At 50.8% G+C, this 19,994-nt stretch overlaps 1 protein-coding gene across 16 annotated transcripts in view; it reads right to left on the bottom strand.

Annotated features, from left to right (window-relative positions):
• Positions 1–19,994, bottom strand: part of ATP2B2 (ATPase plasma membrane Ca2+ transporting 2) — a 401,304-nt gene that overhangs the window by 147,883 nt on the left and 233,427 nt on the right. The window contains exon 1 of one of the 16 annotated variants that reach the window (XM_074404788.1): positions 8,365–8,506. The exons of the other annotated variants lie outside the window; for them this stretch is intronic. The gene's annotated coding sequence lies outside the window, so the exon portion shown is untranslated. Of the gene's footprint in view, positions 1–8,364; positions 8,507–19,994 lie in introns of those variants that run through there. 16 annotated transcript variants of the gene reach the window in all.

Genomic DNA, 19,994 nt, shown 5'->3' with positions numbered 1-19,994 from the left:
CTAGGAACAGGGCCTCCCTAGTCCCCAGCACAGAACAGGCCACCACCAAGTCTGGTTCCGTGACTGAGAAAGCAGTGGGACTATGGAACGACACTGGGAGTGAGGAATCTTAGAGTGACGCCTGCCTTTCAAAGCAGAGGCTGGCCAACCAGATGGTAGAAATAGATTATGCGAAGTGCATCCTTGCTGAGGGCCAGATATGTGTGACACGTTATAGGCATCAAACCAGCAAATCCACATCTGAACCCTGGGAAGGAGCTGCCATTGGTATCCCCTTTCACAGATGAGCAAATGGAGGCTTTGCAAGGTTAAAGAGGTTGCACGGGGTCACATAATTGTTGGATTGGAGCCCAGGTAGGCTGCTTTCAGAGGCCCTGCTCTGGATCACAGTGTTTCACGGTGGCCGCTCAGGCAGTGGAACACACTGGAGGATGTGGGTCGAGTGGGGAGATGTCCTAGTCCTCTGGGCTGCCCTGGCCAGGCCCAAGTCTTCTCTCACACCCAGTGCTGGATCCCACTGAGGATCCTTATGGTCCAGCCTTTGCTCTTTTCTCCTTTGCCTCTTCTCCATTTGTCCCTGAAACCTGGAGGTCAGGGTCAGGACACTCTGAATCTGCCAGGAGGCAGCCCTGGGCCCAGCCCCAGGGACCAGGTGGGGTGTGTGGGGGCACATGCCACCACCTACCCCAAACTCATCCTCTGCGTCTGTCCTCCTGGCCCCAGAGCTACCCCACTGGCAGCCCCTAGCCCCAGACCCCAGACCCTAGAACCCTATGCCCTGTGGGCATGCTGATTAGTGACCATCCCGGCCGATGTGTGACTATGGGGGGCCCGACTAGCTCTGCAGCTCTTTCCCTGACTTGGCACGGCTGTCCCCGGCCACTGCGGAGAGGAACAGAATCCACCCGGCACCTTGAACAGATGGTGCCACTTCTAAAAATAACGCTGCACCACACTCCCCAGCGCAGTCGAGTCCCCGCGACAGAAGGGGGTGCGGGTGGGGGTGGCGGCTGCTAGCTGTGCTCACCAGCCATCTGTGCGGGGACAGATGCGAATGCAGCCTCCCAGGGGACACAGGCCTAGGGGACCCCAGCCTTGCTGAAGCTGTGTAGAGCCACGGGACTAATGCTGAGGCTCCAAGCCCCCAAAATAAAAGCAAGTCAGGACACGGTGGGGTACAGCTTGGCTTCCTCTATTCCCACAGTCTATGGCCCCCATAGCGGCCCCATCTCCATACCATGGCATGACCAAGATCCCTACCTGGAATGCCCTCTCCTCTCTTCCCTGCCTGTTGCCACCTTCTCCATCTCAGGATCCCTAGATCTGCAACCCCCAGTGCCATCTCCTCTTTCTTGGGAGTTTCCTCCACCCCTCAGAAGCCTCTATCCCCTATGGAATTTATCTTTTTATTTTTTAGACAGATTAGTGCAGTGGCATGATCTCGGTTCACTGTGACCTCTGCCGCCTGGGTTCAAGCTAGTCTTCTGTCTCAGCCACCCAAGTAGCTGAGATTACAGTCACCTGCCACCATACCTGGCTAATTTTTGTATTTTTAATAGAGATGGGGTTTCACCATATTGGCCAGGCTGGTCTTTAACTCCTGACCTTGTGATCTGCCTGCCTTGGCCTCCCAAAGTGCTGGGATCACTTAGAGCCACAGTGCCTGGCCCCTGCCGACGCCCCATGGATTCTTAAACCACTTAAGTCAGCTCTCTGGCCTCAGTTCTCGCTTCTCTGAAATGGAGACAATTGCTGCCTCTCCCTCCCAGGGTTGTTGGGAAGAAAATGTGAGTTAACGCAGGGCACAGGGCTCAGCACAGAGCCTGTGCAAGCGAGAGACACTAGAATCTGGGATGGCAGTGCTTTCTAGATGGGGAAATGGAGGCCCTAAGGTGGAAGTCTCTGGCACAAGGCCACAGAGAAGGTGCTGGCAGAGCTGGGCTCAGGCCCAAGGCTGATCAGAGGCCTCACCTTACTAAGCCTGCCACCCACCTCCACTCTAGGGATGGATGCTTCAGGAATGTGTCCCACCTTCTTCCTTGGGCTGCATTTTCCCTGAGTTCCAGGCCCTTCTCCAATCTTGGGCTGGCCTGGGTAGGCCTAAGGGATCCCGTGAAGATACCCAGTCCTCATGACTTGCCAAGAATCAGCCCCAGGTCTCCTTTCCCCTGTACCCTGGTGTGACTCCTTCAGTTTCTCAAACAGGTTCAAGTCCTTCCCAGATCCCTCAGCCAGAATGTTTAAAAGCTCAAATGCCAAAGTGCTTCCAAGGCCTCAGGAGAATCCAAACCTCAGATGCCGCAGGTATTCATGTCCGGCAGCCTCTCCCGGCCCCCAGCAAGGGCCCCACCAAGCTCTGCTCCCTTCTGCTTTCTCAGCCTTGCAGTTGCCTCCTTCCTCTGAAGCCCTGGGTCTGATGACAGGCAACCTGTCAGAGAAGGGGTGGGAGGTGCAGTCTGCTTCCCTCTTCCCTAGTGGGGCACAGCCCTACCTCCCCCAGAGCCATCCTTCTGCATTTAAAAATTCCCCTGAATCCCAGGCCTCATGTCATGCTGCCTCTAGGATCTGTTCTCCATGAGACATGATCCAGGAGAGTTTAGGTTTTGAGTTTAGGATGTGGTTGGAGCCTAGGTTCAAACCTCCAAGTCAAAGGCTCTTTCTCTAGCCCACCATACTTACTCCCTGGCCTTGTTGACATTTTAGTCCTGAGACCTCCTGCTTTGTAACATTCAAATCAGTGTCTTCACTACCTCTGACTCCTTGCTATAAGGGACTGACAAGTCCAGAGCTTCTATCTCTGTTTCTCTCTCTAGGTTTGGGCCTGCTACGAAATGGGTGCTAGGTTAGGGGGTGCAGGTGTGGGCATTTCTAGTGGCTGACCCAGAAGACCCTGATGGCACCAGGCCTGCATTGAGTTGGTCCCTAACCATGCCATTTACTGTGATGGTACCCAGGAAGAAGAGGCCACTCCTAGAATAGAGGCCACCAAAAGGGAACAGTGTTTACAAAGCCCAGAAGAGGCCCTAACTCCCCAAACCTGCTTGAATCCAGAGACCAGGAGAGACCTCAAAGGTCAACATCCTTGTGATGCCTCAGCTCTTCACGGCATCTCTGTTAAGTCCTGCTTGTGCCTGCATGCCCCTTTTAACAGGAAAATTACTCTCTCCATCCATGAGAGTCTTTGTCAATGCTGGTGGTCACAAAACTTTTTAGGTTGAGCTGAAATTTTCTTCCTGCTAACAATTTTTGTTGTTTTACGTTTACTGGGTGAGTTACAAGCTGCTCTCAGTGCAGCACAGAATAGCCCTGCTCTCTCTTGTCCACTGAAGTTCATGTCTACATATGAATGCATAGATATGTGTCTGTACAGGCTAGGATGTGCGTGGTTGTGTATAAGCTTGCCTGCACACGTCTGAGTGGGGTGGGTGTTGAGGTGTGCAGAAAGTGTGTGCATCTCGGAAATGAGACTCTGTCTAGACTATGTATGTGTGGTGGGTGTGAGGAAGTGATTAGGGTGAACAGCTTTACTACTTGGAGTGAGGGTCTTAGTGTCTCAGTTTGCAAGGCGGATGGGTAGCAACAAAGGGGGCACCCGTGAAGGCTTCAGAAGAGAATGAAAGGCTAACGTGTAGCAGAAACCTCTCACTGCCTCTGGAGCTATCTGCAGGGTGGCCTCTGACCCCTCAAACCACACCAATAGATGACTTTAGCTTTCAGGAAGATCTGACATTCAGGTTTACCCTGAACCCAATGGCAGCAATAACACAATGGAATTATATGAGTGTTTATAAGATGCTTTTCAGCTTTAAGCTTAAAAGGATCCACTGACCATTTCCATTTCACAAGTAAGGAAACTAAGGCTAGAGAAATCAGGGGCCTGTGTTGGGTCCCAGAGATGGCGACATTTCCAGGGGTAGGTGGGCAGCTGCCAATCGTGTGCAGAGCCTGCAGCCCCATGGCTGGTCACCTGCACCATGGGTGGATGGGCACTGGGAAAGCCTGGTAATGAGGTCTGCCATTAGCTGTTCCTGCTCCACCTTCTTTCCTCTTTGGCTTCAGTTTCCCCACCTGAAAGCTAAAGAGATCGGGCTAGATGGCTTCTAAGAGACTTTCACATGCTGACTTGTGATAAGTCTTTGACACGGAATTGGGGACCTCTCTGGCTCATGAGAAGCTCAGCCTCTACTCTGATGAGCATGTCTGTGTCTGATGGATCAGGCAGAGTAATATTCCGGCCACTAAAACATCTACGTGGGGAAATAATCTTGTTTTAATAATAAAAAACCAACTCAGAGCTGCCGTGTGGACCATTTGTTATACCTTAGCACAGACTATTCCCTGCCTTCTGCTTCTCTGCTTGGTGGATTCCTATTCACCTTTCAGAGCCCCACTCCAGGGGTCCCTTCCTGAGTAAATTCTATGCTAACCCCACTCTCCAGGAAGAGTCAGCTGATCCCTCTATGGGGCTTGACCGTTCATGCCCTTTAGGGTCCATCCATCTTTGAGTTCCCGGCACACCTGGCAGACACTGTTGGCACATAACAAAACCTAGCTGAGCGGGCATGTGGAAAAGCGGCCGTGGAAACCCATGGCTGGACCCCAGAAACTGGGAAAGAACAAGATTTCCTGGATCAGGACTCATCCACTCCTCCTACACGTATGTTTGGATACAAAGGCAGAGAACATGTTTGGGCACCTGCTGTGTACCCAGCCCCAGCCTCTAGGTAGGAAAGAAGTTGTGATTGAACCAGAGGAAACAAGGTAACATTTTTGGCAGGGAGATGGTCAAAGTTGTAATGGCACTGGAGTAGCCGTGGCAGTCACAGAGATGAGCATGAGAGCAGCAAAGTTTTATAACCACCCTCTGCTGCCCCTCATCGCCACCTTCCCCTGCCCTGGCAGTATCACCAGAATCCCACCCTCCCCTGATCCCATGTTTTAAGCCAAGTTTCAGGGAGGTGGGATGACTGGCCAAGGTCACACAGCCAGGGAACGGCCTGACCAGGATTTGCATTAGGACCTGAGTCCCAAGGCTGTGCACATGACCTAGGCATTCAATAGACTCCCAGCTCTGGAAGCAGCACTAACAGGGCTGCCCCTTGGTGGTGATGCCAGGGAAGTGAGAGGCTGGGTTCTGGGGGAGATGGAAAGACAAGTCCACCCGGCTCCCTTCCTCTCCACCCAGTGTCCATGTGGGCTATGGGATAGACAGGAGGATGCCTTTAGGGTACCTCCAGCTTCAGCATCCACTAAGGGAACCCCTGGTGGGAGGCTTCTCCCTTATGCGGCTGACAGGTGTGAGGCCAGGGCCCTTAGTGGGGCATGGTGTGGATGCCATGGCTGGCCCAGCGGGCTGGGTGTGAGGGGCGGGAAGCAGATGGCAGCCCCTTCCTGTGTTCGGAAGAAGTCAAGGATGAAATTCTGGTACCGTCAGCCTGGTTGCATCACCTGCTGTTAGGAACGGCCCTAGGCCAGAGGGCTGGCGGCCACCCAATGTTGATTTGCTGACGCATGGCAGGCCTCACGGAGGAGCAGCCCAGCCCATCCCTCTTCTAAAGCACTGTTATCTTATTATAAATAATTACTGTTATTTGAGGGAGTTCGTCACAGTGAGGCCTCCTTTGTCTCATCTGTAACCCTGGAGAGTGGGAGCAAGGTGCCCACTTTACACTGAATTGGGGACCAGGGAAGGGGGCCTCTCCGGCTCATGAGAACCTCAGCCTCTACTCCGATGGACAAGTCTGTGTCTTTGGATCAGACAGAGTAATGTCCAAGGGGACTGGGGCTCCAAGGGGACAAGGGACCTGCTTGACACAGGTCACTCAGGCAGTGCTGGGACCAGGGTAAGGCCAGTGAGGTGTTGAGGGAGTAAAATGAAAGGCAGGTCTTGTCTTGGGTTCCTTTCAGTGCCAAATCCCGCTCCCTCTGCCATCTGTCTGCCTTGCCATTTAAGTCTGCCTGACGTAGTCATGGGCCCACTTGCTTCACCCCGCCCCAAAACAAAGGGCAGAGACTGAAAACTGACAAACAGATTTCAAACACACTTTGCTAATTTTGTGGATGATGCAGCCATTAAGAGAGCCTGAGGAATACCTAGAGTTACAAAAGGTGTTCAAAGCTAACATCTCCACACGCTCTGAGCAGGGACGAATTTCAGGGGAGATCGTTCATTTCTCATTTCCATTATCTAGCAAACTTTTGCTGTGGATCTACTGCGATGTGTGATGCAGTATGGATGGAGAGGAACCAGACACAGCCCTCGTCCTCAGAAAGCCTGGTACTGCTCCCTCCTAACTTGGCATGGGGCCCCGCACATGATAACAACTGAATAAAGTTAATGATGATAAGCTAACATTTGTGGAGCATTCTCTATGCGCCAAGCCCTTCAAGAGGCACTTTCTACACGTCATCTCATCCGATCCACATCACAGCTCCATGAGGCAGGTATTCTTATTATCCCCATTTTACAGAAAAGAAAACTAAGGCAAGTAACTTACCCATGGCCACTCAGAACACAGCAGAGCTGTGAGGGAAACTCAATACAGTGTTTGTTGGGTGAAGGAATGAAAATATGAGAAGTCATGCAGGGAGGCCAGGTAAACATAGGGTGATATGATTTGTTAGGTGTGGCCCAAGGCCCATGCAAAGAGCCCTGGAAGTGCCAGAAGCCAGCATCAGGCCCCACAAGGGGGTCAGGGAGTTCTCCATGCTTTTGGGCACAGTTAGGCTGCAGACTTCCAGGAAGAGGGTGATGGTGACAGCAGCTATATCAGTTAGCAGTGCAAGGAGGCTCCAGTTTCTGTCTCTCTCTGAGCCTGACCACATGCTCCATCTATAAAAATATCCCAAGCCAGCGGCCCCTTTCACCCTGAGAAAGTGGGTTTCAAGACAGGCTAGACTTAAGCAGTTATGAGAGGAGGGGCAGTCCCTCCTGGGCTAGCCAGGCAAGAATCTGCCCTGAGCCCTCTTGCTCCCTCAAGCCTTTGGGGAGGGGGCTGCTGATGGTCACCCTGACACCCAAGCCTCCAGCTCGCGCCTTGGTTGCCTGGCAACCACGGAGGATGTCACTCACGTCAAGCTCAGGTTTCAGGAGCCCAGACCCAGGTGAGGGTGTCAGTGTATAATAATAGAACGTCCCAGCCCCATGGGGACTGCTTGAGAGAGGCAGATCTCAGACCTGGGCAGAGTCTGAGTGGTCCTGTGGTCATCTTGCAGATGGGGAAACAGACCTGGGAGGGAAAAGGAATCACTTGAAGTGACCCAGGGAGTTACCAATGAAGGCAGGGCCATCTCTGAAGAGGTGGTTAAAATAGAAATAGCAGTTCAGAGCTAGGTACGGTGGCTCATGCCTGTAATCCCAGCACTTTGGGAGGTTGAGGAGGGTGGATCACCAGGTCAGGAGATCAAGACCATCCTGGCCAACATGCTGAAACCCCGTCTCTACTAAAAACACAAAAATTAGCTGGGTGTGGTGGCGCACGCCTATAGTCCCAGCTACTCGGAAGTTTGAGGCAGAAGAACCGCTTGAACCCTGGAGGCGGCGGTTGCAGTGAGCCAAGATCGTGCCACTGCACTCCAGCTTGGAGATGGAGCGAGACTCTGTCTCAAAAAAAAAAAAAAAAAAGGAAATAGTAGTTTAGAAAGTGACAACAATGACAAGCACAGATGCCACCTTCAGGGCCCAGGCTATGCACCTTCTCCCACTGTTGTCCATCTCACCCTCAAAACAGCAGAGGTGTAGGTGTTGCGTTCATGTCCATTACGGAGAGGGGAAACTGAGGCTCAGAGAGATTGAGCAACCTACCTAAGATCAGCCAGCTGGTGAATGACACAGGTCAGATCAGAACCCAGGCCAATATGACTCTAAAGTGAGTTTCACCCTGATGCTATGCTGTCCCCAAGGACTAATGAGTTAAGTTCAGGACTGAGGGACCTGCCTCCCAGCTGGTTGACTTTGATCTCCTCAGTAACACTGGGGCAGGGGGTGAGAAGTACGCTGGGCTGAGAGGGTTAAATGGTGGTCCCAGCATAAGCTAAGCAGTAGGTGGGGATGAAGGATTTCCTGTCTCTCTGACTTCAAGGCCTCGGCCTGACCCACTGTGCCAAGTTCACTGGTAGAGTCCCAGGGCCATGCCCCTCTGCCAGCCCTCAGGGCATCTTTGCCTCAGCTTCCTCCAGCATGGTGAGATTTCCAGGGGACAGCACCCCACTTCCCAGCTCCCAAGAAAGTCAGCAAGCCCCAGGATAGAGCAGTGACCTTTGATTCCAGGCCACTGGACCTGTCACTCAGTCCCCCCACCCCCACGTCTCGTAACCTGAGAGGGACATGCAGGTTGCCATGGTGACAGCACATCGGATACTGACCTGGGACCCACTGACAGCACGGGGACGACAGGCCTTGCCTCAGAGCGATAGCTGGAGGGGTGGAGAACAGGGGGCCCGGGGGGCCCTGCGACAGCCCCGGTTGTTCTCTGGGTCAGGCCAGGCACAAACTGCTATTTATAATTCTGCTGAATGGGCCCAATAACCCGATCCGCAGTCCGACCTGCCCAGTCCAACCTGCCCGAGAAGCCCAGCAGCCATACGCAGCAGGGAACCCACTCAGGAGCTTCCTCCCTGCCCCCAGCACAGCGACTCTGGCACCTAGCTGTGAAGGTGGGGGTGAAGGCCAGGGTGCAGGACCTCCTCTCCCTGCCATTAGCTTCAGCATACACCCCTCTGGTCCAATCCTACCCTCTTCCCTGTGTTCCAGGCCATAGAAGGCTACAGCTTAGACTTTGGTTTTAAAGAGGATTCAGGAAACTCCTGTGTGTGCATGTGTGTGCATGTGCATGTGTGCACGTGTGTGCGTGTGTGTGCACATGCGTGTGTGTGTGTGTGTGTGTGTGTTCTAGGAAGCCTCTTACTAGAGGGAGTTGGACAGGGGGAGGGTAGGGGAGGAGGGGAAAGAGAAAGGGGAGAAAGATGTAATAAGGCAGAGAAGAACTTGAGAGGCTAGGAGCGGCAGGGGAGGGAGGAAAGGAGGCGGAAGAGGAAGAGGGGAGAGAAACGGGCTGATTTCAAAAGAGAAACCGATATTACCATAAAAAATGATAGGAAAGGAAGGTGATGAATATGTTAATTAGCATGATTTGATCATGCCACATTGTGTGTGTGTGTATCAAAGCATCATGTTGTCTCCCATAAACATATATAATTATGATTCATTAATTAAAAACATAGTAACTTTTTTTTTTTTTTTTTTAAAAAAAGAGGTACATCAAGACCTAAGAAGAGAAGGAGAGGGAGGAACTCAGAAACAGAGGAAGACACAGAGGAACTGAAGCCAAGACACAGAGACTGAAGCAGGGAGATGGGAGCCTGGCGGAGGCCCGGAGGCAGGAGGGAGGGCCGTGGCCCAGCTCTGACCCTGCCCTCTTGCCACCTGCTGGTCTTTGGTCAAGCTGCTGGTTCAGAAACCCAAATGCAAAGATGAGTTGGGTCTCAGGAAAGCCCAGTGCCCATGTGCCAGGGGAGAGAGGGCCTGTGTCTGTCGCACCTGCACTGACGGCTCAGCCCTCTTTGGGGGGCACTGCGGGACAGGACAAGGACGGCTCCAAGGTCGCAGGAACCTGGCCTGAAACGGCTTAGCTCCCGAGGCTTGCGGAGCTGTTCGCCCTCGGATTCGGGTTATTTTTCGAGCTGAGCAGCCAAAACACACCCCTCTTCTCTTGTTCGCGGGCCAGTGCCTGCTGACTCAAAATATTCTCTCAAGGAAACTGTCTCCCCGAAATCCAATGAAATCCAGTGTCACTTCTGGGAGGCCTCCCCTGATTCTCCCGGAATTCGTTCTTGCCTGGTTTCTACTTTCAGTGCAGTGGATCCCAGAGAACCACAGACGGGTGAACATCCCCCACCAGACTGTGCGCAGGGGCTGGTTCAGGTTCCCCGGGTATCCGCAGCACCAAGTGCGATGTCTGGCACACGTAAGTTGCTTAAGTGACAACTCTGCCGTAGCAGTGTTGACTAATGTTTATTATACAAGAACTTGATGTGCACCGCCTCACTTATCATCTCAGGAGCCCCAGTTGTAGGCATCTTCAGCAGGTTCCATTTTACAAAGGAGGAAACTGAGGACCCATGTTGGTAAGTTGCTGAACTAAGACCTGACCCAAGGTGGTGGTCTGATTTCAGAGCCCATTTACATGACCACCAGGCATACAGATTCCCCTGCTCTAATGATCATCTCCATGTCTGTGTCTCTGCTCAAGAACCTTCTGTGACTCCCCAGTGCCCTGAAGATTAAATCCAAACATTTGGCCTGATGCTGGTTCCTTTCCTCTATTTACCTGGTCCTTTCAGGTCTCACTCTCTCTTCTCCAGTCTCCTACTTCTAGGTCCCCTTGTCTTATTTTCTGGTTTGTTCACTCCACAGTTATTTAATGAGCACCGATTATGTGCCAAGCATACTGTACCTGCTCCCGCACTTGCTTCTGTTAGGGAAGACAGACTAGGAAAAGTACTCTGAACAGCAGGCCAGGTACAGTGGCTCATGCCTGTAATCCCAGCACTTTGGGAGGCAGAGGCGGGTGAATCACTTGAGTGTAGGAGTTTGAGACCAGCCTGGCCAACATGGTGAAATCCCATCTCTACTAAAAACACAGAAATTAGCTGTGTGCGGTGGTGCACACCTGTAATCCCAGCTACTCAGGAGGCTGCAGCACGATAATCACTTGAACCCAGGAGGTAGAGGTTGCAGTGAGCTGAGATCAAGCCACTGCACTCCAGCCTGGGTGGTGACAGAATGAGGCTCTGTCTCAAAAAAAAAAAAAAAATAAATAAATAAATAAAAAAAAAAAGCTATGAAGAGAATAAGGCATTGTGACTGAGACTGTCCAGGAATCTATTTTGCCTGGGGGAGGTGCAAAGAGCTGGGGCAGTATGTTCCCAGCAGAGGGAACAGCATTGGCAAAGACCCTGGAGACGGGAAGGGGCAAGACATGCTTTTAGTAACCGAAGGCCAGCATGGCCAGAACTTGTGATGAGAGAGAATGAGGCAAGGCGAGTTCAGAGAAGCTCAGGGGCCAGGTCATGCCAGGCTTTGAAGCCACCAGTGGGAACTTGAATTTTATTCCAGGTGGTGAGGGACGCCTCTAAAGAATTGTAGGTGGTAGATTAACATACTTTTTCACGGATCCGACGTGCATTGGAAAATGGACTGGCAGGGTGGGATTGAGAGGAGGGAGGAAGTGAGGCAGCCAGGGTGTCATCCTCGGGTGGGGACAGGTCCCGCCTGCAGGGGTGGGAGTGGTGTTGGAGAGGTGTGTGTGGGTGGGAGTTAGAAAGTGGAACCAGCAGGCTGATAACCTGAGCTGCGCCTTTAGAAGAGGGCCGGTGGATGGTGGCACCATTTGCTGCAGTGGGTGGGGGAAGGGAGCAGGCTTTTGGGGGTGGGTGGAGACGGTTGGTTGGGCATGATGAAGAATCCTGTTTTGGACTTGTTAACTTTGAGATGCTTGTGAGACGTCCAAGTAGAGATGCCAAGTGGGCAGTTGGATGCATGAGCTGGGAGCTCAGAAGAGAGGCCCTGACTACAGATATAAATATGGAAATCAGCAGCTTAAAGATGGTATTTAAAGCCATGGGATGGGATGAGATCATCGAGGGACAGAGCTCAGCCAGAGAAGGCAAGAGGCTCAGAGCCCAGCCCCGGCATTAGAGGTCAGGTTAGAGGAGGAGTCTGGAGCCATGCGGCCACACTGGCAGACTTGACTAGGTGGCTTCCTTGCCCAAAAGGGAGGCGAAGGGCTCCCGCTGCCCTCAGAACAAGGTTCAAAATCCTTAGCCTGACACACACATCCTGCCTGCTTCTTCAGGCTCACATCCTTCCACCCGATCCTTGTAACCAATCTCCCCTCCTGCCACCATAAACACCTTGTAAGGTTCCACACCTCCAGGCTTTTGCCCAGGCAGTTCCCCTGCCAGAAATGCCCTCCCATGGGCAAAGGCAAATGCTCTTCTAAAGCGCTGGCTGGTGAAGCTTTCTCTAACCTCCTGTGCAGACCTGGCAACACCTGCCTCTGTGTTTCCATGGCCTTCTGGACACACTATACTATCACTGTCTTTCTGGGAGCCCCCTATTGGGGGGAGCTGACCTGCCTCTGTGTCCCAGGCCCAGCATGTCCGTGGCTCATGGTGAACCCTCACATATTCAGTGTCCCCATGTCACCATCCCATGTCTGAAACATATCATCAGAGATGGGTGGGCTGAGAATGTCCGAATTAACCACTTCCAGTTTGAGCCTAGGCTTCTGCACTGAACAGACTCAGAGGAAGGATGGTTAAGAGAGGGAGGAGGTGAGCAGGCATCAGCACGAGGGGTGGCCGCACTGAACATTTGCTGAGCCTCCCACCTGCCACTGCAGGAGGAGGAGGAAAGAATGAAAAGACAAAAGCAGCAAAAAGAGCAATCAAGTTCATCTTTTTTCACTACTGCTCTGTGCTCATGACAAGAGTTTATTGTGAAGAAAATCAAGTCGCGAATGGGGAAGTGGGGGACTTGGCCCGCAGGGGTCATGTCAGAGCTCTCCCACCCTCTGGGCCACTTTTACTTTGTCCTGTTTAATGTTACCACCACAAGGCTCCTGCAGAAAGCCTCTCTGGCTGGGGAACAGGCAAGGGGAGAGGGACAACTGGATGATTTATTGAGCACCTACTGTGTGTTGGGCACCACACATTTGGTCTTGGGTACCACGCATTTGGTCATGGGCACAGATTAGGGTTAGGCAGACATGTGCTCTGATTCCAGCTCGACTACTTGCCACATGGCCCTGGACAGGTCACCGCCTTGCTCTAGGGCTCAGTCTCTTCATCTTTGAGATGAGGGATTATTACACATGCCTGCCTAGGCTTTTTATAAGCCTACTCACGTTAGAGGAGAACCGCTGTTCCCATTTTATAGACAGGGAAACAGACTTAGAAAGAAAGGCTCGGAGGGCAGAGCCAGGGTGGACAGAGCTGATGTCTAAGTGCCTTTCTGCTGCCAAAGCCAAAGGCCCCTTCCCCATCTGGAATGCCTCGTGTCTTCTCCCGCTTGGCCCTGCAGTCAGTTAATGCTGGGCCTTGAGTTGGATGCTGAGGACTTGAAGGTGATTCAGACAAAAGCTCTGCCCTCCAGGGGCTGCTGCTCTGGTCAGGGGGTCAGGGTCTTCAACCATTACTTCTTTTTTTTTTTTTTTAGACGGAGTTTCGCTCTTGTTACCCAGGCTGGAGTGCAATGGCGCGATCTCGGCTCACCGCAACCTCCGCCTCCCAGGTTCAGGCAATTCTCCCGCCTCAGCCTCCTGAGTAGCGGGAATTACAGGCATGCGCCACCATGCCCAGCTAATTTTTTGTATTTTTAGTAGAGACGGGGTTTCACCATGTTGACCAGGATGGTCTCGATCTCTTGACCTCGTGATCCACCCGCCTCAGTCTCCCAAAGTGCTGGGATTACAGGTGGGAGCCACTGTGCCCGGCCCTTCGACCATTACTTTATAACCCCCTCCTCCCACTCAGAGCAGCCAGGGGTAGGGGGATGGGGACTCCATACTGCACAGGAGGAGAAGGTGAGTTTGAGAATTCCTGGCTCATAGGTCCAGTTACTCCTTTAGGGACCAGGCAGGAAGCATGAGTTACCCCGCTAAGCAAGTTTCTCCATCTGCAAAATTCATGTCCTCATATCAGCCCCAGAAGATAAGCAGCCGGCGAAGCCGGGAAGCATTTGCGGGACCCTGGCATTCTGACATGTTGCCCCAGATCAGGCCATCTTTAGCTGAAGCTGTGGAGAGCTTCAGAGGGGGCCACGAACCTACCAACATTCTTTGTAAAAGGTTGTATTTTTCTGGGGAGGAAGCCTTTGGCTCTCATTAGCTTCTCAAAGGAATCCTTGAAGCCCTTGCCCGGCAAGGACACAAAATCAAGGCCTAGTAGGACCAAGTCAACTCCCTGCTTTCCAATAAAGGCCGTGTAGAAATAACCAAGACGGCAGATCCAGAAAGCACAGGAACAATGGGTGTGTGGGGATGGTTAGAGAGAGCAAGGGTCAAGGCCAGGCCCCATGCTTGGAGACCCCCAGTAAGGTAAGGCGCTAGAGAATCACCCCTCACTGTGAGTCTCCACAGCTTTTCTGTGGCTGCATGGCACAGGGCCCTGTAGTCACCAACTCCCCTCCATGCCAGCTTGGCGGGAAGGAGAAAGGATGTGGATGGTACTCTTTCCCAAGCAAATGCAAAGCTGATTATTCCAGACACCAAGTTCCTTTAATGTAATTGAGTAGCTTCTAGTTTAGAGAAAACTAAATTTCTTCTGCCTCCTCCATTAGCCCTGGGGAAGGGGGTGAAGGTGACAGAGCTGGGCAGAGAGCTGCTAACACAGATGAGCCCTAAGCCTGGCCAGAGGGAAGCAGGTGGAGGGTTTATGCCACACTCTGGGGGTGCTGGGTCTCAGCAGAGAAGGCACCTGGGGAAACACTCAGGGGCTCATCTGCTTGGGTATCTGCAACTACGGCATTCTAGAAGCCACTCAGAGTCACCTAGTCTACTAGTCTGGTGGGTCATATGAAGGGTGACCTGAGATAGGTCCCCAAATGCAGATTTTTGGCTTATGGTGTTGGCTGAAAGAAGGAGCCTCATGTGTGGCTTCCTCTAGGCCAGGCCTCACCATGCAGCAGACACCAGTGTCCTGCCTGGCCTCTCCTGCTAGTTGTCCCCACACTTCAGCCTCAACAGATCTCAAGCCCCATGTTTGTTTTTCCTGTTACGATTGGTGTTTTATGTTTTCTCTGAAAAATCATTCCCTACTTCTACGTGAGGAAGATGCTGTCCCGTCATTGCTTCTGGAAGGTTCATAGCTGTAGCTTTTACATGTAGGTCTCTGAGCATTCTCAATTTAATTTTTTCAACTCCATTTCTCTTTTTTTTTGTGGTTAAATCTACATAACATAGAATTTACCATTCTAACCATTTGTAAGTGCACAGTTCAGTGGCATTAAGTACATCCTCATTGTTGCACAACCATCTCCACAATCCATCTCAGAACATTTTCCTCTTCCCATACTGAAGTTCTGTCCTCATCCAGCACCAATTCCCCCTTTCCTTCGCCATCCCCTGGCACGTGCACCATTCCATTTTCCATTTCTATGAGTTTGACCACTCTAGTGACCTCATATAAGTGGAATCATAATAGTATTTTCCCTTTATGACTGGCTTATTTCACTTGGCAACATGTCCTCAAGGTTCATCCATGTTGTAGCATGGCTCAGAACGTCTTTCCTTTTTATGGCTGAGTAATATTGCATTGTATGAATAGACTACATTTGATTTATCAATCCATCCACTTGTGAACACCTGAATTGTTCCCACATTTTAGTTATTCCAAAGAACGCTGTCACGAGCATGGGTGGACAAATATCTGAGTCCTTGCTTTCAATTCTTTTGAGTATACACCCAGTGGTGGAATTGCTGGATCATCAAGTAATTTTACATTTGCTTTTTTGAGGAACTACTGTACGCTTTTCCATCACTTCTGGCAGCTGCACCATTTTACAATCTTATGAGAATGCAAGAGTGTTCTAACTTCCCCATGTCTGGCTAATACCTATTTTCTGTTTTTTGGTGATAGCCATCCTAATTGGTGTGAACAGGCATTTTCCTATGGTTTGATTTGCATTTCTCTAATGACTAGTGGTGTTGAGTATCTTTTCATGTGCTTATTGGTCATTTGTGCATCTTCTCTGCAGAAATGTCTAGTCAAGTCCTTTGCCCATCTTTGAACTGGGTTGTTTGTCTTTTTGTTGTTGAGTTGTAGGAGTTCTCTATATATTCTGAACATTAATCTTTATCAGGTATGTAATTTGCAGATATTTCCTCTCCTTCCATGGGTTGTATTTTTACTCTGTTGATAGTATCTTTTGATGCATAAAAGTTTTTAATTTTGATGAAGTCCAACTTATCTACATTTGCTTTTGTTGCGTGTGCTTTTGGTGCCACATTCAGTGTCATGAAGCTTTCCCCTATGTTTTCTTCTGTCTCCATTAAATTTTGTGTGAGGTGTGAGGTAGGGATTTAGACTCACCATATCTGAAATTCAACCTCTAAGCTTCCTCATCCAACCCGCTGCTCCCCTGGGATTTGCTATTGCCACCAAAGGTCTCATCTTCTCTCCAGGTGGTCAGCATGGAATCCAGGAGCCACCTCTGCCTCTTTCTCCTCCATCATCAAAGTCCTGTTCATTTTGCCTCCTTCCTACATCTCTTAAAACCCATCATTTCCCTGTCCAACCCCTGCCCTCATCCTAGTTCTTCTCATCTCTTGCCTAGGTGACTGCTATGGCCTCTTAACTGGCTGACATGGTTTGGCTTTGTGCCCCCACCCAAATCTCATCTTGAATTATAATCCCTATGTGTTGAGGGAGGGACCTGGTAGCAGGTGACTGGGTCATGGGGGTAATTTTGTTCATGCTGTTCTCATGATAGTAAGGGAGTTCTCCCAAGATCTGATGGTTTAAAAGTGGCACTTCCCCCTTTGGGTGCTCGCGCACGTGCTCTGTCTCTCCCTCCCCCTCCCTCCCTCCCTCCCTCTCTCTCTCTCTCTCTCTCTCTCTCTCTCTCTCTCTCTCTCTCTCTCTCTCTCTCTCTCCTGCCATCATGTAAGACGTGCCTTGCTTCCCCTTTGCCTTCCACCACAATTGCAAGTTTCCTGCAGCCTCTGCAGCCATGAGGAACTGTGAGTCAATTAAACCTCTTTTTTAAAAATAAATTACCCAGTTTCAGATAGTTGTTTATATCAGTGTCAAAATGTACGAATACACCTGCTGCCACTTGGAAAAGCAGTGCTGTTCGCATCACTACTTTCTCCTGCCCACCTTGCTTTTGGGATTAAAAAAAAAAAAATTCCTGCATGTGATCTTCAAAGTGCTGGGTGGCCTGGCCCTGTTCCTCCAGCTCCCCAGAACCCCATTCTCTCATTTCCTCTGTTTGTCCCCTGCCACATGGCTTTTGTCTATTCTGTTCCTTCTGCCTAGAATGCTGTTCCCTCCCTATCATCACCTAGTAAGCTCCTACTTATCTTCCTGCTCTCAGCTTAATTCCAACTTCTCTGGGAGGCCTTCCCTGATTTACTTATGAAACCACACTCATCCTGGTTGTATTTTAAATGTGTTTGTGTGACTGTTGAATTGTTTGATTTTAGATCACTGACTAGATAAGAAGCCTTATCATCACTCTAGGCTTGGACTCTGCAATAAGTAAAAAAAAACAGTTATAGCTATTAGGCATATTATATATTTACTTACTGTCTGTCTCCTTTCACTAAGGCCTGTGTCTATTTTTTCTTCACTACTATATTCCTAGGGCCTAGCAGTGTCTAGCACATAGTAGGTTATCTGTAAGTAGTTCAAGGAGGGAAGGAAGAGAGGGAGGGAGGAAAGACTAATTTGCTTGGAGTAAAAAGACTAATTCTGGCTGGACGTGGTGGCTCACGTCTGTAATCTCAGCACTTTAGGAGGTCAAGGTGATTGCCTGAGCCTAGGAATTTGAGATCAGCCTGGTCAACATGGTAAAACCTTGTCTCTACAAAAAATATAAAAATTAGCCAGGCATGGTGGTGCACACCTGTAGTCCCAGCTACTTGGGAGGCTGAAGTGAGGGTGCTGCTTAAGCCCAAGGAGTTTCAGGCTACAGTGAGCCATGATTGTTCCATTGCCCTCCAGAGCCTGGATGATGGAGTGAGACCCTGTCTCATTGATTCCTTCCCAAGGTGAGGGCTCTCAGATCTCTTGGAACTATAATGTTCTGTGCATGACCTCCAGGGGGAAGGGTGGCATTCACTTTCTGTAAATTTTGGGTTTTCTGAGAACCTTACGTAAAAAATATACAGGCAGGCCCTTTCTCAGGCTTAGTTCCTCATCAGTAAAACGAGGCTAACATCACTGACTGGCAGAGTTACTGGATTAGAAGAGATGATTCGTATGAAAATGTTGAGCTCCAAATCGGTGCTCCATAAATGATCTTGACTTTGATCCCAGCCACACTCCCAAATACAGCCAAACCCTCCCAGGGTATCTGGGCCTTAGTCTTCTCTCCGTCAACTGCCAGATCTGGGCAGGGACACATTCCCAGAATGGTACAGGGAGACCTGAGTGTCTCTTCTGAAGCACATAGGCTTTCAGAACTGCCTCCTACCTATGCGCTCTGGGAGGTGTCCTCAGCTACATCTGGATCTGGACATGCCTAAACTCTGTCTGATTTCTGGCCAGAGAAGAAACCTTGGAAAAAGGATCACGTCTCACATGCCTAGATATCCACAACTAGATACATTCTAGAAGTGGCCCAAAGTCATTTAGTTTAGTGTGGTGTGTCAGAAGGCGGGTAACCCCCATATGGGCCTGCTGTGTCCAACAACCCTAGACTCTGGGCAATTCTTCCCCTCACGTGGCTTCAGGCAGTCTCTCTGGTGGGCAGAGACCCCTTAGCTGCCCTTGGTACCCAGAACCAAGTAAAGGCCAGGCCAGGTCCTTTGAAGCTCCAAGATCCAGCCTGGACTCTGACGTTCTTCTCAGGGAATCTTTGGCTGGCCTGGATGCAGGACTAGGGGAAGCAGGGGAAATGACCACAGCTGAAGCAGAAGGTTGTTCAGCTCGGGGCCTCCTGACGTCTGCTGGAGGGGAGATGGTGAGAAGAGGATGAACTTGGGAGGAACGTAGGAGAAAATCTGAACAAGCTTGGGGTCTGGGCTGGGGCTAGGGGTGCTGACAAAAACTTGGCAGGGTCTTGGGCCTGTAGGAACTGGCATATGGGAGGGAGTCCTATCCAGTGCCTATGTGGCCTACTGTACCAGCCTCCTCACCAAGCCCCTGAAGACCCCTCCACACTACAACCCATTCTCCACATGGCAATCAGAACGATCTTCCTAAAACATAAATTGGATCACATCACTGCCCTGCTTAAAACCTCCCACTGGCTTCCAGTATATGCAGAACTAAAGTCCTCAGTGGCGTCTGCAAGGCCAGGGCCAGAGGGCCCTGTCACCCCCACCTCTTTATCTCATACACTAGCTGCTCCTCCCACACCAGCAGTCCATCCTACATGCCACCTGGTCTCAGAACAGGGCCTCTCTTTTTGTTCAGTTACACACTGGTAGGAGGTCTGCCTGGGGCTGCCAGGGCCTTCCTGAGAATAAAGATAACACAGAGGCAAGCAGAGCTGGAAAATGGAAAGACCTCATTTGAGCACCAGGATCAAGCCATACCTGAAGCCAACAGTCACACTTTTTTTCTGTTAGGTGAGCCAGTGAATCTTTTGCTATAAGCTAGCTTGAGTTGGTATTTATACCGCTTGCTTCTAAAAGGAGTCCCAACGAATCCAGCTGGCTGATCCTCCCTCACCCCATCCCTCTCTTTTTCTGTTTCTGCAGCACATCAGTATATTCCACCTCAGGGCTTCTGCCTGCATTGTTGCCTCTGCCTGGAGGGCTCTTCCCCAAGAGGTCTGCACGTTTCAGTCCCTCACCTTAGGCAGTGCCTGCTCAAATGGCACCTCCTCAGAGAGGCCCACCCTGAACACCCCACCAAAAACAAGATGGCTTGTCATCACACTTTTCCCGCTGACTCTGCTATATTTTACTTTTTTGAGACAGAGTCTCCCTCTGTCACCCAGGCTAGAGTGCAATGGCACTATCTCTGCTCACTGCAACCTCCACCTCCCAGGTTTAAGTGATTCTCCTGCCTCAGCCTCCTGTGTAGCTGGGATTACAGGTACCTACCACCACACCCAGTTAGTTTTTGTATTTTCAGTAGAGATGGGGTTTGATCATGTTGGCCAGGCTAGTCTCAAACTCTTGCCCTCAGGTGATCCACCCGCCTTGGCCTCCCAAAGTGCAGGGACTGCAGGAGTGAGCCAACACACCTGGCCTCTGCTATATTTTAAAAAATAACACTTACACCCACTCTGTCTATTACATATTCACTAATTGTCTATG

The sequence above is a fragment of the Saimiri boliviensis genome, chromosome 8 (genome assembly GCF_048565385.1).
Source record: "Saimiri boliviensis isolate mSaiBol1 chromosome 8, mSaiBol1.pri, whole genome shotgun sequence".
Lineage (NCBI taxonomy): Eukaryota > Metazoa > Chordata > Mammalia > Primates > Cebidae > Saimiri > Saimiri boliviensis.
Note: the sequence above shows the minus strand (reverse complement) of the source record. Positions and strands in the feature narration are given on the sequence as shown.